General features: G+C 37.4%; 1 pseudogene; it reads left to right on the top strand.

The window, feature by feature from the left end:
* Positions 1 to 21,715: 21,715 nt before the first annotated feature.
* On the top strand, positions 21,716 to 21,866 carry LOC119041127 (uncharacterized; annotated as a pseudogene).
* The last annotated feature ends 5,525 nt before the right edge of the window (positions 21,867 to 27,391 follow it).

Raw genomic sequence — 27,391 nt, 5'->3', positions numbered from 1 at the left:
GTTCAGCAAAAAGAAAATAGGTTGACTTTCACTCATGAAAAGTCCAGGAGTAGCTCTTACTCTAGGTGAGGATTGACAGAAGGGCTTAAGGAATATCACAGGGACCTACAGTCTCCCCCCGCCATACCCCCGGTACTCAGCCCCCTTTGAATTGCTTCACCACAGGCCACGTGAAACAAAAGTGGGGAGGAGTTGTCAAAGAAAAGTTGTACTGGACATAGTTAAACAAGCAAAGGATCTTTATTCAAGACCATGGCGACAGAGGAGAAAGATTGAACTCTATCCCACTAAAACAAAAGGCAGAAAGGTTTTGATCACAGGGGGTGGGGGACTAGTGGAAAAACATGGAGGTCAGTATGACTAGGCCATCTGTGCCTGCTGATTGGAGCTTATAAAGCTTAAGCCCCAATCCTACAAACTAGACTGGGAGGCAGGAGCTCTTCCATTCTCAACGACTGAGATAATTATATTTCAAAGAGACGATTGTCAAGTCCTTAAAGAGAACATACCTGGGTTGTAAAACTGGCAGGAGATAAGCAAACGATTAACACCTTAAAGAGAAAAAGAATTTACCATCAAAAGTTTCCTAAAGTAAATGCAAGAAAAGGGAGATCAAGCTGCCTAAAGTTATGAAGAAATCGGGTAAAAGGCTGAGAACATCTTGGTCAGGGTGAGTACTCAAAAGAGAATAGGAAGCGTCAAAAGAATTTGCCTTGAAGCCATAAACAATTAATAAACAACCACAGATAATCATGCCTTCTATTGTCCAAAGACATTTTGATTAAAAAAAACATAGTTACCTAAAGAGCAAGACTTTGGCCATGTCATTAGAAACCATGGCTTCCCATTAATGTGCCGGATGTCTTTGGTTCTTTTCTATTTTCTTTTGTAGTTGGCAGCATCACACTCCAGATTTTTGCTACATTTTCTTTACAAGACAGAGCTAAAGAAAATGTCATGTTTTAAAAAAAAACAAACAAAACTGAATCAAATTAATTTGGTTGGGTCCCGTCTTTACTTGAAGCAAGCTCAAGAATTTGAGAAAGTGTTCCGTCTTCTAACCGTCGTGGCTGCTTGGCTGAGTGCTCCGAACCCATTGATGTCATTGTCCATAGAAATCATGTGCATTCATTTCATTTCTTTTCTCTTTTTTTGGGGGGGGAGGGCGAACTTTGGACACAAAGATTTTGCTGAAGGGCCTCAGTAGCACTGAAAATTCAACCTCCTGGGGCCTACTCTTCAGACAGTACACAGATCAACACAAGCAGAAGCACCTCTCCACCAGTTTTCCCTTCTCTGTCTCTGGGAAGCCATCTTTCCTCATAGTGAGCTTTTCTGTTCTACACTAAGCAGAAGTCTTACTTCTGACCTCAACAACATGTTGTAGCTTCTTAATTCCTTAAAAGGGAAGCTGATGTGAAGAAACCTGATCTTCAAACACAAAGGGTGGCTGTTTTTCCAGGCAAGGAAGGAAGAAGAGACCGTTTTTTAAAAAATTTCACTAAGGTTTCTCAAACAATGAGAACAGGATAGAAATCAGTACTTCTATAAATTATCATACTGCATAATTTTTAATGTAGTCTCTCTCCTTTACCCAGGAAATGGCTCTGGACTCAATTAAATTATTTCAATTTATATTTCTTTTTAAAAGGAGTGGGTGGCATTGGAGATGCTGGAGAGGAATTTTTCCCACCATTTATGGAAACGTGATTACACAGTTTATTTTACATGTCAATAGGACCGCTCCGCTGTGATGGACTTGCGTGTTGGAGCCGCTTCTTTGAAATTTCATTTTTGTCACGTCTACTAAGTGCCTTGGTGAAAGAACAAAAAGAAAGGTTAATCCGATGGAGTCCTAACACTATCTAATTCTTTCTGCACATACTTGTTTTCTGATCTCAGGGAGAAGTACAAGATGGAATTTAGGGGGAAAAGGGAACCTACTTCCGGGAAAAAAGAATGTGGTAACAGGTAGGGATTCATTGATGAAGAGAAATATCCGGGAAAACAAATCATATTACTAATAAGAAATCATTCAACATAATTTGGGAAAACAGTAAAGACATGGTTCAAAAGTTGGGGAGTGGTAAGAAAAATTGGTTAATGCCAAAGGGTAGCTGGAAACAATAAATTAGAAAAAGTGGTTTTTGTATGTTAGGAAAAAGAATTCAAGACCAAGTAAGCTGGACTAAAATATGCTCTTTTTAGGTGTGATTATAACCTATTAGCTACACTTGCGTATAATATTGTTACTCTGAAACATGACTGGTGCCCAATAAATGCTTTCAGAATACAAAAATTTTTTATTCACCTCCGATTTTTAATTGTTCTTCATGGATTTTAATAATGCCACACTTGCAAGGGTAACATAAATTACAAGGGTACCATTATTATGTTTTAATTTGTAATAGAAATGATAGACTTTGAAGTTTCAGAAAATATAAGAAATGCACTTTTTATAACATGTAATTTTCTTAAAGAGCATTTATTATTTATGGTGTCTTTGGGATTAAGGTCTGGAATATCTAACTAACCCTTGGTGGCTGCAAATGATCCTCCTCTTCTTGTCCACATCTAGGGGGTCTTTTCAATGAAATTCTTTGAAGAAGTATTATGTGATTCAAGGAAATCACTTTTATCCATTAGAAATTTATGTAAAAGGAGACATTCTGAGGAATCCACATTCTTGTTGCAAACGTGAACTGCATAAAGATTTCAGAAGCATTTCAGCATTTCTGAATACAAATCAGCCCTTATAATGGAGGGAAACTAATGGGAGCCAATTTCTATTTATTCTGAAACTTTTTTCCAATTCCCAACACTTCTGGTTTAAATGTTTAATGTAATATCTTCATTGTGCCTGCTGCGCCACAATAAATTTTCCCAAAGTTTATTCTATGTTTTGTGAGCCAGTATTGTATATATGTTTCTACACAAACCTTTTCCCAATGAATATTTAATTGACAATATTTTAGTTTAAAAGCTGCTGGAAATAATCAAACATCTATATTTTTCAAACAGTTAGTATAGATTGTCAAGTACATTATAATGTTATAGAATTCATAATTTCAACTAGTGCAAAAATAGCACTATAACTGCCCCATTCTTGAACAAGTTCTTATGGTTACAATTCTGCAAATGATTTTCTACTGCTAATCTTTTTAAAACAGTACTATTAGAGGAAACAAAGGTAAATAATGCCACCATATTTTTTCCTAATAGGATTACAGTTTGATATGTGAGGTTTAGTTTTTCCTTAATAAGCAATTCTGCAACACCAGCCAAGTGTCCTATGATTAAACTCAATTCTGACACTCACTACCTGCAGACAGCATCAGATTCCCACAGTTAAGGCCTCAGGCCCAGGAGAATACCCACTAATTCAAATGCCAACCACAGTAGTAGGTAACTGGGTTATTCACCACTTCTGTCCCACTTGGGTTAGGCTTGGAGTTCCCATGGCCTCATCCTTGTTGGGTTGATTATTTCCTAGAACAGCTCACATGCCTCAGGAAAACACTTATGTTTATTTATTCTTTTTCTGATATTTCATTGTTAGTTTATTAGGAACACAGTGGATTTTTTTTTGAAGATTTTATTTATTTTTAGAGAGGGGAGGGGAGGAAGAAAGAGAGGGAGAGAAACGTCAATGTGTGGTTGCCTCTTGTGCTCCCCCTACTGGTGTGACCTGACCTGCAACCCAGGTATGTGCCCTAGACTGGGAATCAAACCTGCAATCCTTTGGTTCACTGACTGGTGCTCAACCCACTGAGCCACACCAGCCAGGGCAGTTATGTTTATTAGCTTAATAAGGGATATGATAAAGGATACAGATAAAATGTCAAATGAAGAGATAGATAGGACAAAGTCTGGGAGGGTCTTGATTGCAAGAGTTTTTGTTTCCTTGAAGTTGGGGTGAGTCACCATCCTAGTACCTGGATGTGTTTGCCAACCTGGAAGCTCCCCCAAACCCATTATATTGAAATTTTATGGAGGCTCCATTACATAGGCATGATCAATTATTAACTCTATTTCCAATCGTTCTTCCATCTTGGGAATGGAAAAGGGTGGGGCTGAAAATGTCAAACTTCTGATCTTGACTTTGTCTTATTCTGGTGACTAGCCCAGATCCAGGAGTCATATAGGAACTCACTGAAAGTCGCTTTGTTAGAACAAAAGTCACTTCTGTCACCCAGAAAATTCAAAGGAATTTGAATTGGGGTCAAAAACCAAATATCAGAGCAAGAGATGCTCCTAGTACCTTCACTAAATTATAAATGAATTGCAGGCATTTTAGGAGTTTTTGTCAGGAACCAGGGTCAGAGACTACATATTACAATGAAAGGTCCTATCACCTCTATTTACAATGGCTTCAGGAGTCCTTTGCCAGGACTTGAGGGAAGAGACAAGAAGAGCAAACAAACACACAAAATAGAAATTAGCACAATACAAGTTAATAACTAAGTAGCTGCTATTGAAGTGTTTCTTCTGCAGGTAATTACATGTTTTGCAAGACATTAAAAACATAGCCAGAAACTCTGAAGACTTCAGAGAGCAAATAGATGAAGGAGAAAAACTAAAAGGAGAGGAAGAAGATGGCCGGTTTCTGTCCTGTGGGGCAGCCAAATCTCCCATAGAAAACCCATTATGAGCAACATGGATGGAACTGGAAAGCATTATGCTGAGTGAAATAGGCCAGGTGCTGAAAGACAAATATCATATGATCTCACCTTTAACAGGAAGCTAAACAACAAAACAAACAAGCAAGCAGAAAAAAAAACAACAAAGACACTGAAATAGAGAACAAGGGGATAGTGACCAGAGGGGAGAAGGAAGGGAAGTTAAGGGGAAAAAGGGGGGAGGGATTTGGAGGAACAAATAGGAAGGACACAGGGACGAGAACTAAGGGGGGTGGAAATGGGAGGGAGGTGGGGAGCAAGGGGCGGGGGAGGCTGGGATGGGAAAAATAGACAAAAAACTGTACTTGAAAAATAACTAAATAAAATTAATAATAAAAAAGAAAACCCATTATGTTTGGGCTCAAACAACTGAATACATGAGCTCAGGAGAACTGAAATGTAAGGAGGAAAATGCCTTAAAGGACAAAGCTACAGCAGAGGAGGCCCACAGCCCTGAACCCAGAATACATTCTATTGCTGATATATTTTATTATTATATAAGCCTGAACTCTAGTGCCCGAAACAGTGGTTTTGCACAGTGGGTGCTTATAATAACAGTTGGTAATGTTTCCGAATACCTATAAAGTCAGTAAAGTTAGATATAGATCAATAGAAATTTTCCATCTGATCAAAATAAAAAGATGAAAACAGAAGGAGAGGAACATAATAAAATGTAAGGTCTGTACTAGAGAGCTGTATGGACATAGATGTTATTGCAATTCATTTTGCTGGAGGGTCAGTGAAAAGTGAATTTTGAACTGGATCTTGAAGGGAGAGTAGACATGTACAGTCAACATATCCCCAGAAAACAGAAAGCAAAATGAGGAGCAGAAGCATTGATGGGAAAAAATAAGTAGAGCTCAGTGACTTGAATTCAAAAATAAGCTTAAGGACAGGAGGGAGGAGAGACATGTACTGTCTATGTGACAAGGTATTGGAGGATGTGGAGAAGGAGCAAACTGTTCTATACCCTCAAGTTTCTTCTGGTGGCCTAATAATTAAACAGACACAAGACAGATCAGCTTGAGAAAATAACCAAGTTAAATATATGCGTGTGTACCAGAGCCCCACATACATGAGAGAGTCAGACACCACATGTGCATAAGAGGTTCAGAGACAGAAAGGGGGACTAACGTAGACAGGACATCCGGAGCTGGAGATGAGGCAATGCACCTGGTGGGGCTTCAGAGGGTCCCTGTGGGTGAGGAGAAGAGCAGATGTTTAGTAAAGACAAGTTTTTCCTGCCATAAAGATGGGTTAAAAAGGTTATTGCTGACAACTGCTTCCGGGCAAGGGCCCCAGTTCCAGTTCTTTCAGGTAGTTAATGGGAGGGGCAGGAGTGTCTTAGAGCCTGAGGTTAGCATTGTTCTCAGCTCACAATAATGTGCATATCACTGAGGCACATCCTGGGGTGCCTCCTTCTGGAGCGGCATAAAGACAATAGGAAGCTGCAATAGCGGAACGCTTATCTCTGAGGATAACTGACTGGTGAAGGAGGGCTTGAGGGGGACACCAACCTGTACCTCTGGATACTTTTCAGATGTTCTTTTCTATATTTCTCTTGTTAAACATGCCATCACTAGTTACTTAATTCTCTTTCCTGCTCTCTTACCAATCACAACTAAATTGTTATGCCAACTTTTGCTGATTTTTACCTCTCAATATCTGGAAATCTCATCTATCTTTTTGTTGCTGTTTTCTCCATTGCCACAGCCCTAGTTCAAACCACCTAAGATACCTCATGAGAACAACTGCAGCACACTCCTCACACCTATTCTGGGCCCTCATCATTTCTCCACGGAGGAGACAGAGTGGCCTATTAAGTGGTATTTGTGCCCACATCACTCTTGTGGTTTAACCTCTAGAAGGGTCTTTCTTTACTTGTAGATTATTAAGAAGTGTGGAAATAATGAACATGGCTATCAGTAGAAGAAAATAAAAATAAAGACTGCTATGTACTTGAACTATAGAATCCTATGGAGTTGGTGCCATTGAATAAAAATCTACCTGCATCGATGTGAAAAGACCATAAAAACAATAAATGGGAATAAAACCAAGTTGCTTTTGCAATATAATGGCGTTGATGTAAACTAAAAAACCCCACAAAACAAAACATACATGCAATATGATCTATACCATGTATAGTATATCATATATACTATACAGTGGTGGCCTCCAAACCCCTGAAATTTATTTAAATATAAAAATATGTTTTATTCTTACATGTTTAAACTTCAGGCACCTTCAAAATACACAACTCCATATGTGTATTTGATGCAATGCACGTATCAAGATGTTTTTTCCACTGCTCAGAACAGTTCTTCAACTCATTGATTTTGATGCCTTTTAGTGCTTCTGCCATTTTTTGTTTCACCCTTTCCACATCAGCAAAACATTTCCCTTGGAGGAATTTTTTAATCTGAGGAAGCAAAAAAGAAGCTGCTCAGGGGGAGATCAGGTGAATAGGGAGGGTAGGGCATGGGGCTCATGCCATTTTTGGTCAAAAACTGCTGAATGCCAAGCACAGTATGGGCAGGTGTGCTCATAAATCACCCATCACAAAACAGACAAATGGATTGAAAGAATCTTCAGATAAAGTCACAGAAGCTGAACACAGCCTCTCACAACACCAGCTGACACATTGAAAACAAATGGGTTCCTAGAACACTTACTTAACAGAGAAGCCTCTTCTACAGGGGTCCCACCTACCCCCCAGGACTCTGTTTTGGATCCCCCTCACATATGTTATATAATTTGTATATAGTACATATTATACATATTGTATATGTATAGATTGCAAGTATATCTATTTACTAAAATGTTTCAAAGCAGGGTGAAAAAAGATAGCTCATCTTTTTCAGAAAGGTACTTTTACCCTCTTTAAAAGTTTTTAAGTTTTTTAGCAAAATAAACATGGCAGAGCTTAATATTTATTAAATATGGGCAGTGGATATGTAGATGCTATATTATTTTCTATTGTTGTCTGAAACACTTAACAATTACATATAAAACAAAAACAGCAAACTCACAGTTATCAACAACCACACCTAAAACAAAAGCAAACTAAGAGGACAGCTAGATCAGGAGCGAACCATAGAAATGAAGATCTCGTGGAGGGTTAGCAACAGGGGAGTGGGAGAAGGAGAAGGGGGGAGAAGGTAGAGAAAATAAGTAGCATAGATGGTAGGTAGAAAATAGATAGGGGGTAGGGCAAGAATAGTATGGGAAATATAGAATCTAAAGAACTTGAGACACGAGGTCATAAACTAAAGGTGGAGAATGGTGGGGGAAGGGTTTGCAGGGTGGAGAGGAATGAAGGGGGGAATAAAACAAATGTAATGGCATAATCAATAAAATAAAAAATATATTAAAAAATAAATAACAACTCAGGAAATAAAAAAAATGACAGACATCACTTTGTCATGTTATTTTCTTCTGTTTCTTCCACAAAATTTAATCAAACTAATATCAAATAAGGAGTGAGGGAAAAGGGAACTCCTTGTGGGAATGTAAAAAAAATACTACAAATATTTTTGCAGGCGCTTTGTCAATATCATAAAACATATTTTAAAATATTTCTAAGTATGTATGCTTCTCTCAGCTGTTCTCAATATTTTGTTCCTAGAACCACTTTACACTCTTAACAATTGTTTAGTTCATCAAACCCTTTTATTTATGTGCCTTAGATCTCATCTACTGATATTTACCATATTAGAAATCAAAATTGAATAGTTTTAAAAAATACAAGTGTACACAAGCATGCATTCTATTAGCAGCCATCAGTGCAATGATGTCAGAGTAAGTTTCTGGAAAACTCCCGTTTTACAATGCTAAGAGCATGAAAGTGAAAAATAAATGATGCCCCAGGATGCTCATGAAAACATTTTACCTGTGGACTCCCTGAAAGTCTGTGTCCCTACGTATCAGTAGATTGCACTTTGATATCCAGTGACCTAGAGGAAATCCCCCACATGAGCATCAAATTAAATGTATGGAGATGTTATTAGAACATTCTTCAAAGAAGGAGAAATTTGAAAAATAAGATGACTAAAATTTTCATTAGTATGGGAATGGATAGAAAAGTGTTGGTATATTCCAAATTAGAATTCTATGTGGCATTTAAAATGTGTACATTGCAGCTTAATGTGTTGGTCTAAAGAATTTGAGAGTTTCAAGAAGGTAATATTAAAATAAAAAGTAGAATGTAGAAGAGTGTTGTTTGGACTGAATGTTTGTGTCCCTCCAAAATTTCTATGTTGCAATTCTCAGCCTTGTCATGGTGTGAGGAGGTTGATTGGGTCACAAGGGTGAATGAGATCAGTGTCTAACAAGAAAGACTCCAGAGAGGCTTTCGTCCCTTCTGTCTTGTCAGATCACAGCAAGAAGAAAACCATTTATGACCCAGAATATGGCATCTCATCAGACATGCAATCTCCCAGCCTTTGATCTTGGACTTTCAGATGCCAGAAGTGTGAGAACAAATTTCTGTGTTTAAGGAGCCACTCGTTCCATGGTATTGTTATAGCAGTCCAAATTAACCAAGACAGAAATCTATAATATGCTGCCTTTTATTTAAGAGCAGACCAAATAATCCTCAATATAGTGTGTGTATTTATGTATATATATATATATGCACACACACACATACTGAAAAGGTCCATTTGCTTGTGTGTATCAAAGCCCAATAAGACATGAAGAAGTATTTGCAGCCAAGAAAGTAAGGGTTTATTATTTGAGGAGATGGAGTCACATGTGAGCTAGTACTCAAAGACCTGGATCCCTGATGGCTTCCTGGGGATGGATTATGTTGGGTGAAATAATCATTAATCAGGTTGACTAAAGGCATCAAGGTGGTTGTCTCTACTGATTGGTTGGTGCTAGGGTAGGGGGTAATTGATTATTGCATTTGTTCCTGATGTCAGCCATGGTGTTGTTCTGTGTGATTTTGCAAAAATTTGTTCTACTTACCTGGGTCTAGAGCTGATGCACAACTGAGGCCAAAACGTTATCTTTAGTTTGATTGAAAACTCTGTCTCTGTGGTAAATAGACCTCAGACCTTGTTTCTAAGACTATTGGATGTTGAAAAGAACCGCATTGTCCTGAGGGCTTAATGATTAAGCAAGAGAGTGGACATGCAAGGGAGTTGGTGAGTCAGGATGCTCAGTGAGGCCAACCTGAGCCAAAGGAAAAGAACCAAAAGGAGGGGTCAGACTGAAGAATATGTGGTTTCTGCTTGGTCGGGCATGTGCAGACGTGCCCGCACACACATATGTGAGGGTACAAACCAAATTAACCTTGGGTTTACTAGGTTGGAAGAGAAGAAATGGTTATAGACTGTTTATAGAAGACAAAATAAACTCTAATGAGAATTTACATGCAGAAATATAATTTTTCTTAAAAATTTCAAAATACAAAAAAGGAAAACCTGATACTTTGCCAATAGGAGCTGCGTATTTATTACTAGTGAAACATAGCCTTATGATATAGAATTTTGTGGTGTCAGGTAAATAAATACTTGCCACATCTCTATGTAATATTAGAACACCATTTTTCTATACTTACATTATTATAGTGAAAAATTAATCCAAAGTGTTTTCCAAAAACTCATTTAAAATTTTAGTTCTGATGTAATAAATCTGTAACTCCTCATTTTTCTTAAAAAGAAATCCATAGGTGATTTGTGATGCTTTTAGTGGGGTTGAATGCAACAGATCAAGTTTACTATGTTATGGAGTTGATATTAACAACATTTATCTTAAAAGTAACCTTTTGTCTGTTTACCCAGTGAGCTGCTAATCTGAGAAAAATCTGATTAGTTCCATCCAGAGTTAAATTCAATTTGATGCAGACAACCATTTCTTCTGAGTTAGCAAAACTGCTTCTCCCTTTCTACACTTAACTTCTTTCAATCATTCCTTGTAAGTTCAGGGGCAAACTTAATCACTTTAATGCAATCAATCCTAAAATTAGTAGCAAGAGTGGCCAGAGTCTCTGCTGCAGAATAGGTCATATCCCCTTATATAATATTCATTTCACTGTTCATCGGTGCCTCTCACCTGTCATATGTTTAAACAAAGATGAATATTAGTGAAATCATTACAGTCTGGCAAGAAAACATCCAGATAATGGAGGGACATATGCGTGAATAGAATTAGCTTAAAATATGCAACGAATCAATCAGATATGAAAGACTTTCTAAAGTCTTTTTGTTTTTTTCTCATGAAAAAAGAACCAGCCCAGATCTCAGTTCTATATGAACACCAATCTTTCTATTTGTCAGGAATACAGAGAGGAGTTGTAAGCATTTTTCAGGCATTTATTTTAGGAACTCAGTCCATCTTTGACAGACTAATTGCTTGTTCACTGAGCAGAAATCCCAACAAGAGATAATGATCCCCTGTAGTTAAACAATCCCTCTTCTGGTGATGTCATTTATGCCGGTTTTGAAAGTTGCATCTGAAAAATGTTTTGCACTTAAAAGGCACTTTCTCTCTGATGGAAACATCGATTGGTTCTCCTAGTCCCCATTATAAATAGTAAAATAAATACACAGTAAAAGAGTTTTAAGGAGTGGCCATATCTATCCTCTATATGCAGCTCGTCCATTTTAGAACCTTGCTTGCTTTATTTGTATTCTGTCTTTTAACTGAGCATCATTAGACATCAGTGTCCTGGTGGCCAATCAGAAGGACCAGACAGACATCTTTCTTGGGTTGTTAGCATTCTGTCTTTGGATATTTGCTTTCAGAAACATTATAAAACGAAATCAAGTCAGCTTGCAGGGCAGTTAGGTAAGCAACCTGTGTAGTTCGTGATACTTTCTTGTGCTTAATTTAAACAAAATGTACCCTTCTCTCAGTATAAGGGTGGCTACAGCTTCAGTAATTAATTGGAGTAAATATATGTTATCTTTTATGGTGAGATTACATGTGGAATTTCATAAGGTCACATTTTCAGAATCAGTCATCAGATTGAAAACATCTAGCAGGAGCAACCGGAAAGATGAAGGGTACAGAATTCATGTGCCAATTGGATCTCTTGAAAGATCTTGGCAGTTACTGTAGGGGAAGAGAAGAGTAAGGGTGGACGAGGATGTTGGCTCCATAGAACTGAGACATGATGATGTACATGAAGAGATGCCATCCCTGACGTTTCAGATAGCACAGCTAACACCTGTGGACAGGCATGACAGAGATGTAGGTTTTACATCAATGTAACAAAGAACTTCCTTTATTTGAAAACGGAATGGTTGATGAGAATATGAACTCACTGTTCCTCATTTTAGTCATGAAGCTAGAAAAAGATCTTTCAGAGATGCATGTATACTTTCATGCACTGGAAGACTAAATATTTTCCTTAAATCTATTTGAATTTCGACATCTGATTTTTCCTACTGGTGATAGAGCCCAAGCAAAGTCATCTTTAATGCTGTCTCCATGACATTTTCCTTATAGAAGGTTTGGTGTGAATCAATGAGGGAAGAAATACGTAGCCTTTCTCAGAGATCCAGTGGATACACTGACATTGTGTTGATCAAAATTGAATTCTTAACCTACATGCCCTATACCAGCTGTTATTGGCTACTAAATTGGTACTTTAGAAGTGATACCAACTGACACCAATTTCAGGGTTTTGGATGCTTTATGTATATACACAAGAGTAAATAAAACAGGGCAAGGATCACGAAAGAGTCTTGCGCAGAATGTAATGCTTTAGTATGACCTAGATATTTAGATTTGTTTTAGGAATAGAATTCTCCAATTATATGGATAAAACTATAGACAGTATTAGGCAAACTAACCACCAAGAGTTACAGATTTTAACACCCTTCTCTTAGTCATTGATATAACAACTAGTAGACCAAAAATAAAGTCATAGAAGATCTGATCAATGCTATCAACTACCTTGACCAAACTTCTAAAACACCTTTTTTTAATGTGTACATGAAACCTTCAAGACAGACCATACAGGACCCACTAAATGTCTTAATAAATCAAAAGATTTATGCTCTTATTAGAAAAGAATAAATGCTTCACATCAATTGTCTGTGTTTTCACCTCATGAAGCTGGACATAAAAAAGAAAATTAAACCCAAAGCATAGCTAAAGGTAATTAATTAAAATAAGAGTAGAAATAAATAGCATAGGACAGAGACAACGATGGAGAAAATGAACTACACTAAAAGAGGTCTTGAAAAAGGTAGCCTTACTGAACATCTAGCAGGAGAGCTCAGGAAAAGAAGAGACAAAAACATTTAACCCATATCAAGAAACTTGAATCATGACAATATTATAGATTATACAGGTACTAAAGCTACAATAAAGAATATTCTCAAAAAATTTATGCCAATAAACTTGGAATCTTAGATGAGGTATAAGCATTCCTCTGAATGTCTTTTTAAAAAAATTTCAGGCATAGGTAGTTTCTACCTGTGAATTCTATCAAGCATTTAAGAAAAGGAAACAACGGCAGTCTAATACAAATTCTTTCGGAAATTAGAGAAACACATATTCCAATTTGTTTTAAATTTGTTTTATAAACCCAGCATGACTCAAATGGCAAACCCTGACAAGAAAATTGTCAGAAAAAAATTACAGACTACCACATATTTGAATCTAGACCCAAGGCATTCTTTAACATTAGCAAATTAAACTGAGCAATATTCAAAAAGAATATACATAACCAAGAAGCTCAGTTCAAGGTTATAAGGAATATAATATTAGTTTAACATTTGAAAAATATTAACTTAATTCACTATATAAATACTGTATGGAAGAAAAAATCATACAATCTTAATTGATGAAGAAAGAGCATTTGACATCATCAATTTAATACCATTCATGGGTTTAAAAATAACCCAGCAAACAGAACAGAAGAGAATCTCTTCAATTTGACACAGGTCATCATCAAAACTCAAATTTAACATCACACCAGAGGGTGAAATATTGAACATTTTCTTAGTGGGGATTGGGAATAAGGCAAGGATGTCTGATCTTACCACATCTATTTAACACTGTAAATGAGGTCCTAGCCAATGCAATAATGTGAGAAAAATTAGTAAAAGATATTGGAAGGGAAAAGGAAAAATGTATTACTTAGATTTTAATGATGGCTTACCTAGATAATATTAAAAAATATATCAAATAATTGCAGCATTTGCTACACCTCACATGAGAATTTATCAAGGTCACAGTATACAAAGTTTTTATGCAAAATTATTTTCAGTCTCTGTACCATAGTAACAAAGAATTGAAAAATGAAATAAAAAATGTCCACTTCTCTATCCAGCAAAACTTTCATTTAGAATGGAAGGACAGATAAAGATCTCAGATAAGATCAAATTCAAGGAGTTCATCATCACCAAGCCCTTATTATATGAAATGTTAAAGGGACTTATCTAAGAAAAAGAAGTTAAAAAAAACATGAACAGTGAAAGGACAGCAAACTCACAGTTATTAACAACCACACCTAAAACAAAAGCAAACTAAAAGGACAGCTGGATCAGGAGTGGAAACATAGAAATGAAGATCTCAAGGAGGGTTAGCAACAGGGGAGTGGGAGGAGGAGAAGGGGGAAGAAGGTACAGAAAATAAGTAGCATAGACAGTAGATAGAAAATAGGGGGGAGGGCAAGAATAGTATGGGAAATATAGAATCTAAAGAACTTGAGACACATGTTCATGAACTAAAGGGGGTAATGGTGGGGATGGGGGGGAAAGAGGAGGGGAATGAAGGGGTGGAATAGAACAACTGTAAAGGCATAATCAATAAAAAAATTAAAAAAAGAAGTCAGTAAAAAAAATCACATTAAAAAGCATAAAATAGTTAGAAAGGAGGCTAACAATATGCATGACCTCAACGAAGAATACAGTAAAAAAATTGCTGAAGGAAGTTAGTGAAGAATTAAACAAATGGAGACCCCAATAAACTTTATGAATTGAAAGATGTCTATTTTCAACAAAATTGATATATATATTCATAAAATTCTACTTAAAATTTAACAGGGTTTTTTTTTGTAGGCTTCGGGAAGGTAATTCTGAATTTCACGTGAAAATGCAAAGCAGTTCTGAAAATAAAGGATAGAGTTGGTGGACTCACTTTTGGTTTTGAAACTAATAATAAAGCTATTGTAATCGAGACAGTGCAATATTGACATATAAATATACAGATCCACTGGGCAGACTCATGAATGCAGAAACACTCTTATTTATATTAGGTCAATTGATTTTCAATCAACACTCCAAGCAAATACAATGGCGAAAGAAAATTCTTTTTTCCAAGACTGAATATCTGGAGGGGAGAGTAAGAAGTCTGGGGAGAATAAATATCTCTGTGGGGAAAATTATCTTTATCTTTGTCTCACTTTATACACATGAAAATAACACAAACCAGGTCACTGACTAACACATCACAGCTAATACTATAAAATTTTAGAAGGAAACATACAAAATTACTTTCATGACCTTGAGGTTGGCAATGACTTCTTGAAAAATGCACCCAAAAATCACTGTGAAAAGAAAATAAAAAGGCAAATTGAACTTCATTTAGACAAAAAACAAGTTTTGTTCATCAAAAGGCAAGAGAGCTGAGTACATACCAAATGAAGATACTGGGAGAAGTATGGACTTCATTAATAAATATATCTGACAAAGGACCTAAATACAGAATATATAAGCACTCCTACAGGTTAACAATGAAAAGACAAGCAATCGAATAAAAATAGCTAAAGATTTGAATGGGCACATCAAAAAAGAAAACATACAATTGGCCAATAAGTACATCAAAAGATGCTCAAGATTTTTTTAGTCATTAAACAATTTCCAATTAAAACTACCGTGAAATACCACTCTGCTTAGCCACTTCTTTAGCCTTCAGAATGGCTAAAATTAAAAACAAGCAATACTAAATGTTTTAGAGAGAATGGGGAGTAACTGGAATTCTTACAAATTGTTAGTGAGGTACAACCATGTTAGAAAACAGTTTTGCAATTTTGTATAGAGTTAAATACACACTTATCATATAATTCAGCATATTCAGATCTAGGCATTTACTCAAGGGAAATAAAAACGTATGTTTGCACTTAGACTTGTACCTATATTCTGACTATACCTCTATTCAAAATAGCACAAAACTGGAAACAGTCTAATGTTCCTTAATGGGAAAGTGAACATACAAATTGGTGTTTATTGACACAATGGAGTTCTACTCAGCAGTAAGATGGGATCTGTTTCAGAAGTCTAGGACAAAAGATGCTGGTAGTTCAGGACTAGGAGGTTAGGGATGGAGCTGGATAGCACTTAGGTCAGGAATGAAGTTTCAAGGTGAAGCTAGCAGAATTGTTGTTGAATTTGGTTTGAAGGAGTGAGATATAAAGAGGGCGCAATGATGCTTTTGTGACTTTGTTAAAGGCAACTAGATAGATAGCATTACTTTTTCTGGAGGCTGAAGTCTAGGAAAGAAACAATGTTAGAGTGTGTGTGCATGTGCATGGTGAATCATGCAAAGTCAACAGAGTTCTATTTTTCCATGTTAACTTTGCAGTACCTTTTGGACATGCATAGAGAGGTATCGGGCAGGTTCTTTTACATATTTACCTGGCCTTCAATGAAAAGATCACTGTTGGGTGTATTAATTTGGAGTCTTTAACATATAGATTGCATTTAAGGCCATGGAACTTTGAAATACAGAGGTATCAGGTGTGTGTTGTGTAGTTGTACAGGTATATGTTTAATTTTGTCAATGCAACTAGATTGAGATTCTCTGAAGGCAGAAATAGTGTTTTTGTTCTTCTTTCCAATCTTTACAGCAGGGTTTCTTGCAAAGAAAAGGTACTCTCTAAATTCATGTTCCATGCGTTAAGTGAACAAGTAAATGAAAATGTAGGATATTTTGTACATATATATTTTTATTGTTGTTCAAGTATAGTTGTCCCCATTTTCCCCCCATTACCCTCCCCTGACCTCCCCATACCCCATCTCCCACATTCAATCCTCCTGTCGTCTTTGTTCATAGGTCCTTTATACATGTTCCTTGACTTGAAAATGTAGGGTATTGTTCTCTTGAGTAGGAAAAATAAAAGATACATAAAAAGCAAAATAATTAACTGGTAAAGTGCCTAACAAGTAATTAATCTCAGTATGCAAAATAGATTCTAATATTTTTGGGTAACCTGTAAGAATAACATGTCTGCTAATGTTATTGCAATATATAAAAGTCTGTTGGAATTGTGATAACATTATGGTTTGGGTTCTGGCTGTGCTGTTTTAAAAAGGTGACTTTGGGCAAACTGTATAATGACATAATTTTTTCCTCTTTAAAATTAAGGTAATAATCATATATATATATATATATATATATATATATATATGTGGGACAGTTGTGGAGATCAAAGGAAAGGCAGAGTATAAGGAGCTTTATAAGTGGTCATCAGATATGTAAATGCTAGTCATTATTGATCTATTTCTTTTTGTTATTTATTATCACGGTGGACTATTCGATGTCGCATTTCTACCACACTTTATTTTCATAGCCATCTTGTTCAGTCATTAACCTCAAACTGATTACCAGGGCTCCTTGAATTTTAATTTGTATTAGCAGATGAAAAAGTCCAGGAAGCATGAGAATTTAACATAGTCTAGGAGAGTCCGATGCGGAGCTGCTTCTGGGACCCAGCGCCCTGTGAGCCGCCACACACCATGCTAATCACGCGGGAGATTATCTCCTTGTCAGTCTGGCCTTGCTTGGCTTGTACAGCCCCAAGTTCAAACAGATTGCATTCTCCCTGGAGTGGGTCAGAAAGGAAATTTCCACCTGCCTATATTACTAGTTGAAGGTACGGAGGTAGCAGGCCCTGCATTAGACGAATCCCGTGAACCCCATGATTTGTGTCTGCCAAGGTGAAAGACGGATGAGGCCAGAAAGCTGCTGTGCTTGACTCCCTTGAGAAGCAGTCAGCAAGCAGAGTCTCAGCCAGCACTCTGGGCACGCATCCGCGATCTGTACTGAGTCACTTCCCTCAGCCCAGGTGGTAGACAGCTCTGGGTTTGTACAGCTGGGTTAAATCGCACAAGCAGGGGAGTATCACAGAGAGGGAGAGTATCATGGGATGGATCACGAACACAGATGCCAAAGCAGCTGCTGCAGCCTGGCGGGCCAAACCACATCCCACCAGCATCGGACTCCGTGAACCGGAGTTAGCAGTGAGTCTCCCCTAGTGCTTGTGAAACCCTTTGTGGTTCCCAGAGACCTTTCAGACGCCCAAAGCCGGGCCCGGGTAGAAATGCACTGGATTTGTGTCAATAGACCTGAACTTGAGTTCTTGCTCTGTGCTTCTGACCTTGTACAATGTCCTTTTCCTTCTTGTCCTGTTCAGTATTTTATTGTAAAATTGAAGATTATTAGTCAGAAATAATGTCAAAATAAGTAATTATTATTTATTTGTCAGATTATGAGCCCAATCATATAACTGTCTAGCATGCAGTCCGTCACACATTAGGTATTCAGAATCAGTTAATCCCACTCTTTTTACCCCGGCTCTGGTCTAAACCAAAGATGCCTAGTAGAAATATAATATAAGTTATATTTATATATACTTTAAAATTTATATAATTTATACCCAATTTAAAAATTTTTCATAGCCATATTAAAATGTTATTTAAACAAATAATAGTAATTTTAATAATATACTATATTAATGCAAAAACCCCACAATATTATTAGATCAATAGTTAATATAAGATTATCAATAAAATATTTTCCTTTTTTGTTTATATTGAAATTAATTGAAATTAAATAAAGTTAAAATTCACTTCCTCTGCCAGACTCACCTCATCTTTAAGTGTTAGCATTTGCACACGACTGTGGTATTGGACAGTGAGGGTCTTAGTGGAGTATTAGCTGTGAATGACCAATGGACAGAAGCAGAAAAAATGAAGTTAGACTGGCTAAGACTGACAACCACTAAGATAAGAAAAATAAACTGGATTTATCAGAAATAGTGCTGAATCTGGTTCCTGGATAATAAGGTTCTCATTTTATTGACATAAAGAAGTAGAAGTCATTTTGAGGGACAGATGGATTAGAGGTTAAAAATTTAATTGTGGACATGCTGAGTTTGAGATGATTTCAAGAGACCTTTATAAAGATGCCTAGGAAATAGGTGGGTGGGGATTCTTTTCAGCAAAGGTGTGGATATAAATGATGTGGATGAGTTCTCCAAGAACGAGGACTGCACAGTGGTAATTGAGGAACTCTGGTTTGGCAGGACTTAGACGGGGACAGGGAAATACCCCAACTCAAAAGAGTAGACAGAAAAGTAGAAGAACCAAGTGGATGTAACCCAACATTGCTGAGTTCAGTGATGTTCCAAGAGGCGGTGAATGGTGGGTCTTTGCTCCAGGAGGAAGAGTGGAAGGAGCAGAGTGAGGAAGAGCCCACAGTGGCTCCCATGGCATCATTTCCCCCATCTGCCTCTGCTACTTCTGTCCTCCCTGCTCTCTGCTCGGCTCAGCATCCTCTCAGCCATTCTGCGGGCTGCTCCAGCTTCATGTGCTTCAAAAGAAAAAAACAAAAAGCCACAACAATAAAAATAGTCCTGTCACGTTTCCCCCTGCTTGTCTTGCACATAATTTTGATAATTTTGTCCTCCCATCTGACTTGCTCATCTATCACACTTACACTTATTCCACCTCTGCTTCCTGGAGCTCAGTGCTTGGGGCCCAGGAATAACCAAGGTCCCTCTTTTTTATGGACGAGGTGAGTTGCCTTACCAAAAGCTGCCTTAGGCAAAGTCATCTGTCCCTGCCAACTCCAAACCAGTATTTGTAAAGGGAACGAACTTTACTTTCCTCATGTTAGGAGGGGTTCTGCTTCTATTTGGGAAGTTGTCTGGGACAGTAGAAGTTACTCTTTGATTCTCAGATGTGTCTTAGCTCAGCAACCCAGTGATTCTCAGCAACCTAGCACTTCCAGGCTTGCTGTCTAACCAAGTTAACTGATCCTGGCTTTTAATCTTAGTAATGAGGCTTCCTTGCTATACAGGATTTCACAATGAATGTATTTTAAGTTAAAGATATAAATTGAGCCTTGGCTGGTGTGGTTCAGTTGGTGAGCATCATCTATGCACCAAGAGTTTGCAAGTTTGATTTCCGATCAGGGTGCATATCTGGGTTGTGGGTTTGATCTCCAGTAAGGCTACATATGGGAGGCAACTAATCTATACTTCTGATCTTTCTCTCTCTCTCTCTCTTCCTCTCTAAAATCAATAAGCACATTGACATAATAATTCTAGCAATTTAAGATAATGGCAAATATCACCATGTCTAAAGTTTGAAAAGGTCTGAATTAGGGAAAGATAAAGGAACATGAATCATAGGTATCAGCAAGGCTTTGTGACATAGACTAAGTTTTCCCAGCATCCACAGACAGAAGATACACCTAAATGACTTCAGCCACATGCTTCTATCATCTGGAAAAACAGCATCCATGTGAAGAACTGTGAGTTGGGATTTTACCCAGCTTATACATGAACAAGTTAGCCTCCTAGTTTCATGGTTGTGTAGACGACAGTATATGGCCCCACTAGAGCAGTGGATAGAGCCTGGGCATTTTTGTACCTGCTTCCCAGACCCCTTTTCCCTTTGGGTGATGTGGCGAGGAACCAATAATATCTGAGCATGTAATGGGGTACATTTCAGGAGAGGAGCCTTATGCTTGAGGACTTAATCTCTGGTAACGGGCAGAAAGCATGCTTGGCTATGTTCTTGATTATATATCATGCCATCTTTATTAGACTGGACTTCAGCATGCCTACTCTTTACTTCAGAGGGAGACACTATATCTCTGCTCAGTAAATAGACAATCATCAACAGATAGGGCAGAACAAGGGGCAGTGGGTATCTTGCTTCACAAGAAATAGAGAATTGTGACATCCCCATGGAGAATTGTCTCCCCACAATCAATGTCTTCATATATGAGAAACATTCATAAAAAGTCATTTTGATCATCATGATATACGGCATATTGTAAATTACTGACACATTAGATCAAAAATTGAAAGGCATTCAGAGTGTTTCCGGGGAGGGCAAGACACTTATATTTTTAGAAACCAGTTATTAATTAGACTTAAAATGAGTTCTTTAATCCAAATGAACATAACTTGAACAACCAAAGGTATATAAAGCACGTGTAGCCATTGGCCACCCACTAATGAATGCTACACAGTTGCATTAAGACTCCCTTATTTTTGAACATTTACTCAGAAAAAAACACAATCATAAATGTGATGGATTTCAAGTAAAATACTTGAACATGGCATTTCAGGGTCCTATTCTATGCTGTAATAACACATCATGCGCTGGAAAAGGAAGGAGTTGGCGATTATGATCAGTTTGTAACAATGTAAAGAGAGCTTCAGCCAAGCACAGTCTAAAAAGATTCTGCTAATTACCTTGATAATTTTTAGTTTCTCTTTTAATACCTGTTACATATGCCATATGTCTGAAAAATCTGTTTCTCTGGTTGGTGACAATAACTCAAAAACCTTTTATTGATAAATTTCACGACATTAAATATCTTTATTGTAGGCTGAAATCCTGTTTCATAATACAAAGTTTATTAGTTTAAGTTTGTTTTCAGTCAAAATTGGAATCTGTGTCTGAAAAGAGAAATCATTGGGTAGAAAAAATACAGAATGGCCAATTTGGAAGAAACACATTTAATATAACATGTTCTATTTGACTTTACTTCTCTCACATTAAACAAAGTTTTTACAAGATAGTTTTGGTGAAAGTAGTCTATTAAAATCAAATATGTCTGATTTATTAAACCAAGACTGTGGCTTATCTTGAATGAATATAAATTCTTTCTCAAGATAGTTCTTCTCTAGTGTTACTTTAGAACGAACAATAATTCAGCATTGGAGAAATGGAAGTATATTCCAATATGGGAGTCTAGATCTTAGCATACTCAGTTTATCAGAGACGCTGAACTTTTAGAATTTAAATTTTATATTTTTTAATTAAAAATGACTTCATTTCAGCTCTGCTCAGTGGCAGTATCGTAGCCAATGAGGTTTATCCGAGGCACGATTATTGCTAATTGAAAAATGACTTCATTTCAATTTTACTTAAGTATTTAATTAAGGTCATACTGTACATTCTGTTAAGTTTTGTTGCAGTCTTGAAAAATTCTTTCATTAATTGCTTGATATTCCCCTTTTCTCTGCATCTCACCAAGCCACATTATTCTCCCATCATGTAACTATCTTAAATGTATTCTTGCATATTTTCCATGGCCAGTCAGAGAGCATGAGGTATACATATGAAGTGTCTTCTTCTTATTGTGGTAAAAACATCACAATAACACAAATTTATTACTAGATTTTACCTTTTACCTAATATAGAAACCCCTTCAATTTAATGTGTATATTTGCAGTTCTTTGCTTTTCATGGGTGTAAAAATATTCCATGACATGGTTGCACCATAATTTATTGATGTGTTCCCCTAATAATGAGCATGTGTTTTTTTTTCCCAGAATTTTTGTCACCTTTCAAAAATGCTATAATTAACATGTAATCTTATGGACCAGTGCTTTTATTCCTTAAAATAGATTTCTAGGATTTTGATTTATAGAATAAGCTTATTTGTATTTAAAATTTTAAACTATGTATTGTTAGGTTGTTCCACAATTAGGCAATAGATATTCACATTTCCTTCAGCAACAAACTTGAGTAACATTTTTCTCTTTACTCCTATACCTATAGGTTCTTATTCTTCGTGAAGCTGAATATTTTAGCAAGGGCAGCCAAATATGCAGAAAAAAGCTTATTACATTTCAGCACTTATAGACGGATTTCATGCTTTATGATTATTGTCCTTAGCCTGAATACCAATGGCTATCATGATAGCAATTTACATATTAATTATAACAAATAATACTGGGTTGAACCACGTGAATTGCCTATTTCGATCAGTTTTCACCTAAAAAATGCCAGTTTTATGTGGTTCAACCTCACATCTCTAGGACATTTTCTAGGCCTTACATTAATATCACAGAATTTTAATAGTGATGACAACTAGATTCGTTGGCCATGTATTCTGCGCCAGACACAGTGCTCAATACATTGTCTCATGTGTTCTTTGCCACAGTTAATCGACCCTCTTCAATGGAAACCTAGTATACTCCCCAGCTTGGTTTCAAGTTCTATCCAGGCCCCAGGCCTTGCATCCTTTTCTCCCTGGTGTAATTTCATTTTCAAGTTCTGTCTTGTTCCAGGTATTGTTTTGCAACCCCCTTCTCCTTTCTTCCTCACCTGTCCATATTATCCACCCACCATAAAAACCAGCCCTCACGTCTCCCACATGTCAGAATTCCAGAAGTCACAATATGATGAGGATCACTGTGCATTGGGAGGAAAAAAGAGTTCAGCCTTCGATCCCAACGAACTTTGAATTTGGAAACCATTGCCCAGGAAGCTACCTATTGTTGAAACTTCCATAAGAACTATTGGAAATGTGAATGAGTATCACCAGCTATTTTCCGAGACTAAACTCAGAGGAAATGAATGAGATCCTCTAGGCAACAACATATAATCATGACAGATTTTAGGAATTCATATTTAAACACAAATTAAGAAAAGCAAATACATGTCAAACAAATAACATGTGAATACCAAAATCTGCCATGGGTAGTAGAAATAACTGAGAAGTGATGATAACATTACAATCAAGATGTCAGCAGAGGTAAATGACATTTACATGGGTGAGAGAAAACAAATGACAGGTGGCAGAAATATTCAAGTGCCTAAATGTCATGTGATAATTCATTTTTTAAACATCTTTCCTTAGGACTAGGGCTAAAAGTCTGTTCAGTGCTTTCTATGAGATTTTTGAATAATATGGGTTAATATATGAGTATACTCTGTGCTCCAACTTTTTCTGTATATTTATTCTTTATTCTCAAGAGCTTCCTAACAGACTAGAGGAACCATATAGTCCATTCTTTATTTGCATCTCATAGTTAAAGTTCATTTAGCAATGACTAAAAAATGTTGATGACTTCAGGCTTTGACACAGCGGACCTTGAAGAAAAAAGGTACAATAGTGCAAAATTCACACACTAATAATACGATTTTGCTGTTGAGAGTGGTAAAAAAAATTACCATTTAGAAAGAGCATCTTGGCCCAGACTGCCTGCATTTATATCCCTTTCAGTGGCCCCATGATATTGAGCAGTAACTCAATTTCACCATGTCTCATTTCTCTCATCTAGGGTAGAGAATTAATGATAACATCTATGGTGAGATTTAAAGGTGATAACATGTATAAAAGACTTAAAAGAATCTTTGGTATGCAGCAAACTCTCCATACATGTTAAAAGTTGTAACTATTTTCATGGTTGTCATTATTCACATAAAGAATAGAAACTCAAAACACACCCTAGGCCTTGGTAGGAATTAGAGTCATGATAAAGAGAGAAGACTGTTCATTAGACAGATTCGAGCTCAAATTCTGGCTTCTCCCTTTTCAGTGAAAGTTCCATAAGGGAAATGATGATCCACACACTGGAAGGGTATAGAATGGTCTAATACAGAGACTTTTCAAAAGACTAGTGAGGATAAGGGCAAGGCATGGAGAAAAAATGAGCTGCATTGGTTTGAAAGCCTGGAAAGACTTCAGGTCCCAGCTGAAGGGGCAAATGGGAGAAATGGTTCTTGAATCCAATGACAGATGATAGACAGATAGACAGATACCTGAAAAAAACTTCCTGCAAAAGCTCTGCCAACTCTTTCCTGGGACTTCACTGTCTTCCCCACTCCAAACTCTTGCTTCCCATCTCCTGTCAGTGTCCCAGCCAGAAGTCACAGAGCAAGGAGACCTTTGAAAAAGTCCATAAGGGTCCTTTCCAGAGCAGAGAGCAGGAGAGAGGAAGGCAGTAAACTGACTTACAAGGACAGTCTATCCAGCATATTGACCTCTCAGAACCTTGCCTGCACTTATTCTCTCAGTTTTGTCAACTGTGTCAACCTTGACTGGTGTCTCTAGAGATGATCACATGCTAGTCTAGACTATTATTCTAGTCCCCCAACATAGTCCTTGACCTTTTCCAGAGAGTTTCTAGTTTTGTTAGTGATTAGAATTAGAATTTTACTTTTTTCCCTCCAAGTGATGGATGTAGTTGATTTTAAACCTGTCTCCAATTTGTTGTTCTTCTTAGAGCAAAATTGCACCATGTGACTTGGCAGTAGTTTCCCACCTTGGGAAGGACAAAGCACCTATCTCTTTGCCCCTGTGCTCAGCCATGTGACATTCTTTGGCCAAAGGGATATCTGACAGTGTGACATTTGTAGAGGCTAGAATAACTGGTGTGATTGGGCTTGCCTGCCCTCCCTTTGACTTGATCATGAATGCATGCCTGAGCCGCCCACCTAAAGGAGGGTGGCATGTGGAATTGGGGTGATTGACTGTAGCATCCCAGGCAAGACTAACCTTGTTCAGTCAACTGCCAGCTGATCCCTTTTATCTAAGTGTGCCCGGCCAAGATCAGCAGAGCTGCCTAGGTGACCAAGTCCAACATGTGGACAGTAAAATCAAATTGTTATACACTACAGAGATTTTGTAGCTGGTGTCTTCTCAGTAGCATGACACCATGAACTATGCAGAGGAGAAGTTTATTTGTGTATGCAATGCATCCTAAAACATGTTGAAATATGGTGTCCCCCCAAACTGGGTATTTTGTAAACCTAAAAGAAAAGAGTTGTTGTTATTGATGTGGGAGTTGCCTGGATGTTTCTTGACTATCTCTGACCTAACTGAATACATTGTAATAATTCATTATTCCATAGTGCACAGTTTGACAGCCTTGTCATCCCGGGCAGAACCTCAAGCTCAGACATGAGAATAAAAGGACCCCTAATGCCACGATCTGTATAAAAAGCCATCAGGTTTTTAGAAGCTAGAGTACTTAATTGTTAAGTATGTTTTGAATATTCCGGTGTCTGAAACAAATACACTGTTAATGATCAGTTAATTGCCCACACATTGTTAATTAATGTAGGAAGTTAAGTCTCAGGTAGAAATTATGAGCTGGAAAATACAATTATATTCACACTGTAAATACCAAAGAAACCAAGGACTGAAGAATGTTTCCATAATTAAAGAATGTTTTCAATCAGTGTTCTAAATAGATTTGGTTTTGTTCAAGTGTCATTTTTGAAACATTACATGGTAAGATTGCTCTTAAATATGAAATTTTACTTATATAGATGGACTTACAACACAGTTATTCCTGGTGTGTGAAAAGGGAAGCAACTCCTCTACTTTGTAGAAGGTGAGGATAAATCGTTTTAAAGGAATAGTAACAAAAATTATTCTGTCATTTGGATGAATAGTAATTTTTTGTATTAGTTGGCCATTTCCTTCCTCATGGAAATAGCCATCTCCCTGTGAAATCGTTTAAGCAAAGATATTTGCCAAACAAACACAGAAGAAAGACCATGATTTTTTTTTTTTTAGTCTTCCAGGGTTTTGCCACGAAAGTGTCTGATTCTTTGCTAACTTTGGGCTTTTGAAGTTGAGAATTTTCTGTGTTTTAACGGAGTTTAGTTTGATGCTTTAGGGAGATCTCAGTTCAATGCAGCTGCCTTCCACCCTGTCCTGCCCTTTTTTGGAGTCCAGTGAAAACTTACTTGAGAAAAGATGATTCCTTTTCCCTCCCACAGGTGCACAAACTACTTATTGAAGGCATGGAAAGTGACCCAAGTTAGAACCTAAGAATGAATGGTACTACTTTATCTTGTTGTCTTCAAGGTCGGGGTTGGAAGAAAAAAGTCAAAATGAAGGCAGCAGTTCCATTTACGATAGTCGAGATATTGAAACAGCCTAAGTGCCCATCATCAGTACAGGAGTGGATAAAAAAAGCTGTGGTTCATTTACACAATGGAACAGTACACAGTGATAAAAAGAAGGAACTTTTCTCTTGCCTCCTATGACAGCATGGAGGGACCTGGAGAATATTGTGGTAAGTAAAGTAAGCCAGGCAGTGAAAAACAAATACCACATGACTTCTCTTTTATGTGGAATCTAAAGAACAAAACAAACTACTGGGCAAAATAGAAATAGAGGCACAGTTACATGCAACAGCCTGCCAGCTGCCAGAGGGGAAGGGGGCACTAGATGAAAGAAGATGAAGAGATTAGCTAAAGAATACATATGCATGTCAGACAAAGATGAGGGGACTGTCTGAGGGAGAGCAGGGGGTCTGAGCGGAGAGGGACAAAGGGAGAAAAAGAGGGGACAACTGTAATAGCATAAAACATAGAATAAAAATGGAAAGTTAGGAGTTAGGAGGGGTGACTGCAAAACTCTGGTGCTTGATTGGGAGGGAAGTTCTATCTCGACGTCCAAGCCTGGTGCTCCCTCTGCCCCTGCTCGTGCTACCAGCCCCTTGGCTGGGTGTCCTAAACAAGAGAAGTCAAATATTCCTGAGACAGGTTATGCTTCTCCCTGAAATGTTACATGCTTTCTATTTATGTAGTAAGGCTAGTGATTAAGAATGAAGTTTCTGAAATGATTTCCTGGGTTTGATTTCAGGCTTTGCTCTAACTGGCCAATCTTGGGGGAGTCATTTCGCTTCTCTGTACTTCAGCTTCCTCATCTGCTGAATGACGATAGTCACAGTGCCCGCCTCAAAGGGTCATTGTGAGGATTAGAAC

This window comes from Artibeus jamaicensis, unplaced genomic scaffold, assembly GCF_021234435.1.
Source record: "Artibeus jamaicensis isolate MK-2021 breed Jamaican fruit bat unplaced genomic scaffold, CSHL_Jam_final contig_851, whole genome shotgun sequence".
Lineage (NCBI taxonomy): Eukaryota > Metazoa > Chordata > Mammalia > Chiroptera > Phyllostomidae > Artibeus > Artibeus jamaicensis.
Note: the sequence above shows the minus strand (reverse complement) of the source record. Positions and strands in the feature narration are given on the sequence as shown.